Source organism: Egretta garzetta, unplaced genomic scaffold (assembly GCF_000687185.1).
Source record: "Egretta garzetta isolate BGI_Z169 unplaced genomic scaffold, ASM68718v1 scaffold319, whole genome shotgun sequence".
NCBI classification, from domain to species: domain Eukaryota; kingdom Metazoa; phylum Chordata; class Aves; order Pelecaniformes; family Ardeidae; genus Egretta; species Egretta garzetta.
Window position 1 is genome coordinate 335,083 of NW_009260769.1, and position 6,112 is coordinate 341,194.

Here is a 6,112-nt window from a genome sequence, read left to right on the forward strand (position 1 = left end):
ACTTCAGCTGGCAAAGCCTATGGCCTCAGACGCACGGGCATGTGGGATAGTGGGTGCAAATAGCCAGATATTAATCCCCTGCATTCCTGGTTCAGTGCAGGAAATGTTTACCTCTAAATAACTTCCTGAAAAAGTAGGCTTTGATGATTTGATAAATCATGAATTAGAGTGAAAAAGGATAATAAAAAAACAATTTACCTTAGAGATGGCTATAAGATGTAGTGTAACTTATTTTTTACTAACTAGACACTTCTCTAACAATCACTATTAATGCAGACTTTAGTGTTAAGAGGTGGACTGAACACTCTGCTTTTGTTCTCTATGTCAGACTTTGCTTTTGTGCTCTAGGTCTCTTTAAAGTTCTTAGGTTTTTGTTTATTTTAATAATTCAATATCTCAAATTCTAAACCTTTGTTGGTTTAGAAAAATAACAGTGATTACTGCACTTCAAAGGTCTGTAATGACTTAATTGATCGGCCCATACATATAAGAAAACAGCCAAAATAAGGACCTTGAAAAAGACCACGATATTATACCTTCTCAGGTGCTGTCATCCCAAATGTGTTAGAAGAAATATAATTCCACAGGAATAAGTTACAATATTTATAGAGGCTATTTTAAATCTTCATTAAGAGCAAGTCTTAAGTTAGGCAAGGCTTTTGGACAGGGCCTACGCAGACATGTATTTAAGTGCTGTGTTGAATCTGGGCTTTTATTTGGCAGTTGAAAGATTTTCATCCATTTTAGAGCTCAATATAAAATTCTTGCATCTAAGAAAAACGCACCCAGAATCCTTACTGGGGCTGCTAAATACTACTGCAGCACACACATTGAATAGTAAGAATAGATAATAATGCATCTAGAGAGCATCCAGCAACAAAAGGCGCAGGTCTGATGGCCCATTAGAGTGGTAATTAAAATTAGACATAAAAATAAAATACACCATCCTTATCTGTGATTTCCATTTGGGAGTCTCAGCTACGTCACCCTAGAATGTAAAATACTGTTACCCATTTCAACAGACTGGGAAACAGAACCAAAGGAGGACCATCAGGTTATCCAAAATCACAAAGATGGTGAATAAGGAGCCCTCTCATTTCCTGTCCAGTGAGCAGCACTGCCCTCATCTGCCTCATTAATAATTATTTCCAGTGTAGAGGGACTAAAGCCCAGCTCCACAGAAGGAGGCTAGGCACGGTGAAAATGAATGTTCCCATCTGTCCCACCTACCATCTGACCTGCAATGCAGAGTGAAGCATTACTGTGACTGAGGCATTCATGGCCCCAAATTTCCCTTCTAAACTTATACTAGAGATTGAGCTGGTCCTTTAAGAAAACCCCATCCATGAGAGCAGTTGATCTGGAGGGAGAGACCTGAGTTGGGTTCTCACCTCTGGCTGAGAGGGATGAAACTCATGCCCCCTCTTTCTGAGGAAAAAAGATCTAACCACCAACTGATCAGCAGTGCTGTTTGGGGAACCTTACTCTAGACTTCTTGCACTCAAGCTGTCCTATCATGAGCTTACGAGCCGGTTAGACAGTAAACCAGATGGTGCCTGACTTTACAGCCTCGTGGTGAGGACACGGGGCATCCTGCAGTTTGCTTTTCTCTCTCTCTGTAACCATTTTGCTTCAAAGACTCACTTGGGAACCCCAGGTGGGTGCAGTGACATCCTGTATCTTCCACCCCTGCTGAGGTGGCCTCATGGGCAGCCTCCCATGCCCACAGAGCAGTCAGGATTTGGGCTTGTGGAATGCGTCTGTGATTGCAGTTAGGGCAATCTAACTTTAAAACTGCGTGCAGTTCTATTGGTTTCATTTTGCTTACACTTTGTTCTTACTATCTGGGCAAGTTACTGTATGGTTAAAGCCAAAAAAATAAACCAGGAAAGATAAGAGGCTGAAAGTTAAGATCATTCATGCGTTCCTTTCGTGGGAAGGCGCATGTGAAGTAGGTGAGAGGACAAACGATAAGCAGAGAAAGCCGCAATGGCAGCCTTAGTTTTGAATCTTCTGTAGATTGCAAATCTGTTTTTATTTGAAATGGTCTTTATGTAGAAATCAATGTTTAATAGTTAGAAATGTGTGTTTGTAATTATTATGGCAAATTGTAATTTACATATTTACCAGGCAGAAGAGCTGTTTAAAGTATCATCAATGATATTAAGTCCCAGAGTATTCTTTGTATATACGCACAGTTTCAAGGGCAATCAATGGGAACAGGTAGTTTTTAGGGTTGGGGGTGTGTGTATTTCTGTGTAGCAGCATGGTGATTCCATGATGTATCCAAAATATTTGTAACTTAGCACAGTAAAAATAGACATATTCTCTCACTTGCTTCCTCTCACCCTGTGTTTACCTGGAAAACTAGGAGAATACAAACCGTAATTACATTAGTCCACCTAAGGGAAACGTACACAATCAGCGAATAATTTCTGAGCACCTCTTTCAAGTAATTTCAAGAGGAGAGTTTTGTACGCTGAGAGCTAGTGTGACTGAATGCTGATTTTTTCGTGGTCCCTGGGGGCTAAATTTATCACTCGTTGAAGTCTGTGGGAATCTTTCTATTGAATTCAGTAACAGATGGATCAGATGTTAGTACTTACTTTAATCAGTGATAATTTTTTTACACATAAAGCCATTGATGAAGTTCGGTATGAATCTCTAGCTACTCTCAGACAAAATCTGGCACACTTTTATAAGGAGGAAAAGATGGGGAGGGGGAGATGAAGGGGAGGACAGCTTTTCTTGCCAGTAAATGGATGGGTCTATAAAGGCACCATGAGGGAGACATTAGTTACACTTGCTTGCTTGGAGAGCAGTTAATATACCTGGCCTATCATTTTGCTTGTTCAGTGGAACCAGTGAGATTGCTTTACTCAGCCTAGTTTAAGATGCGATTCCTTCATAGGTGGGATCTCTTTTCCTTGTTGGTTATTATCTGGATGTACCCAAAGAGATCAGAAATCGTAATGACAGTCTATTGTGCTTAGCCATCTCTGGTGCCAGTGCACAGAGTCCATCTGATTAAAAAAACCCTTGAAAGGCTTCAGCAAGAGGGAACTAAAGATACACTCGTCTGGGCCGGCGTCAGGGCTGTCTCTTGGCTAGAGGGAAGGGATGTTTGTGTAACTTGCCCCCCCACCCCACCCCGCGCTCTCAAAGCACTGCATATTATAATGACTGACAACCTTGTAGAACATTCAATTTAGTAAAGTGCCATCAAAGTTCATGGTAATTTTGGGCACCGGAATCTGGTCCTGAAACGTACGTTTTGAGGCACCCACCGGTAATTTTTTTATCGGTGCCTCCATCTTATTAGCAGAGAAACAAAAAGTAAAATGACAGAAAGTGAAAGAGAAAATTAAAATGACTCATTTAAGCTTAGGAAGCTGCCGGCGCAGGAGCAGAAGGACCAGTGGGAGAAAAATTGCTGGAAAAAGGGGAACAGAAAGGGGGATGATGGAATCCAGGGATACAGGGAGGGAAAAGAGAGAAGTGAGAAGAGGAGAAACAGGGAAGTGGCAAAAGAAAAGGAGAAGCTGCTGTTTTAAGGAAATGGGAAAGGTGGCTATACTGAAACAAAGCAAAAGAGAGTAGGAAATGGGATGACCAAAAGGAGATAATAAATGGAGAATAACTGGATTTAGAGGGATACTGATGGAAACAGGCAGTAAGGAAAGAAAGGTAAGCTGAGGAGAGAAAAGCAAGGAACAAATTAATTTTGTTTTCAGTGTTAAAGAATAAAAGAAGTTAAAATAGTGCCCTTATTTCCCTCCGCAAGACATATACTCATCCACCTAACTGATATTAAATGTAGGACGGTAGTAGGGTTTGCTGTACAGCCTCTGTGAGAGTCTGTCCTCTAATTCTGTGGTTTATAACTCCCTTCAATATTTGGACCTCTTACCCCTGTAGAGATCCAAACCTTCCAGAGTGAATTTGATCCTCCCTGCTGTAGGCTTGGGGGTTTCTTTAGTCACTTTTTGGAGAAAAAGTAGTCCACAGATGCCCAAGGGGTCCCCAGACGGCAGCTGAAAAGCCCTGGGCTGGGACAGGATGGCTGATGCTACTTCTACTGCAGATTACTCCCATTACTGCTACTTCAAGCAGTAGCAACCTAAACTTTGGGGAAAAAAGTCCCAAGTTTCAGCTCTGGTGTTAGTCCAGTCAGATGGGAAAATGGTCTCAAAACTAGTGCATGTTTTGGGGAACAGGGGAGTCTTACCACATCGATTCAGACCTGAGTGTACCACGTAGCAAAAATCATGGTAAATGTTAATTCTCATTGAAGAAATAGAGAATACTTTTTTTGGGCAGAGTCAAAATACCTGATTCTGTGCTGATTTTACAACATGATAGCTCTGAGTTCGGGAAACCTCTTTCTCGTACGTGTGCCACACAGGGAAAAATTGGACCCCGTAGGGTTGCAGTACTTTCAAAACTTAATACAATTAAAACTGCAAAGCACACAGAGAGACAGGTTTTACTCAAGATATCACTACACATTTTATTTATTAGCACCTCATTATATTTTCACCAGACCAAATAGGCTTAGTGGAACTGCATGACCATAAACCAACATAGGATCTGGATGGGACACAGGGATTTTAATTGTGTTACTCTGACTGACGTCCTACAGTTGCATAAATGTTAAGACAAGAGACAGCAGAAAGCTTTTGCTGTAAGGATGTGAGTCTGCTGCCCTGTATAATGATGTCTATAGCTCTGTTTAGTAAGGAGTCAGCTGTATTTTAGTCTTAATCAAATACCCACAGCGTATGAAGTAGTGTCAAGGGATGTGGAGGCAGACTTTGGTCAGAAAAAGGTAAAGGAAAGAATTCTTTACACCAGAGACTTATGGAGAGGTGCAAGGACCACACTGTGGTGTGGTATTCAGCCTAATGTCTCTGTAGAAAGACCCAATACGTGTTGGTCTTCTGGTGATGAGCGGCTGTACTTCGCTTGAGGGAAAGCAGAAATAGTGAACATGAATGTCACCTCAGTGAAATGACTGCTGTTTCAGGGGAATAGTCCCCTGAAGTTTGTGACAAAAGAGGGAAATGAAATAGAAAAGGACTGGTAAATGTTCAGAGGGATGCAAATGAAAGATATTTTACAAGATAGAAAATGAAACTGGCAAAGAACATCAGAGCATCTGGTGGCTGTACTGGGTTTTACTTTAACTTCCTGATAGTCTTAATTATTAATTTTATTTTTTTTTTTTAAACTGGAGCGTGATCCTACATCTTTGCTGCGATCAAGTTAGCTTTGGTTTTAAAGGGCCGCAGGATAAAACCTGTGTGACACAGAGGAACTGGGTTTATTTTTCACTGTGGTTTCATTTTATTTTTTCACTGAGGAATTTCAAGCCGGGACATGTTTCAGTGGCCTAATCTTAAATGCGCACAGGAACAGTCTCTCTGTTTGCTTTGCAGGGAGGAGCTGGCTCACTTCGGGAGCAGTTCAAGAATGAACACAACTGGTTTGCTGTCAGTTTTTAGTACCATCTGTAGCTCATGGGCAATAATGGCACCAGCAGTGATGAAGCAGTATTGTATAGCAAACAAATGTCTTGGCTTTAGTTTTGTATAAGATAGTACAATGTCAAAACAAAATAGTCGCCTGCCTACTTGGTGAAGTGTTGTGATTGTTGGCTAGATGTCAGTGACCCTTAAACAACAGGATAACACACTTGGATTTCCAAGGTACTTCTGCCCACACTGAATGAGGGAGTTGTTTTTTTCCCCCCTTCATTATTCTCTGACATCACCCTGCTTAGCTGAAAATTCTCTAAATAAATTCGTACTTCTGGTACAGCTAGCTAAATAAGAATGGACAGTTGCTAAATCTCTGTCAGAATTACAGCAGGCACCTGGTCGTGGCCACTAAAACTGATGTTGCTAACACGTTTCCACAATAACTTCACGCTTGGAACTTTCCAACCAATTATCTTTTGGGAAGAAATTTTCCACGTTTGGCCTCTGCTTGAGAGGGATTTTTTTTTTCTTCTAGGCTTGAGAAAAACGATGCCAGCTGTTCTTGAACACGGCATGAATTATAAAATTATGCCTCTGAAGTGAAAAGAACTTCACAGGCTGCACCGAGCTGA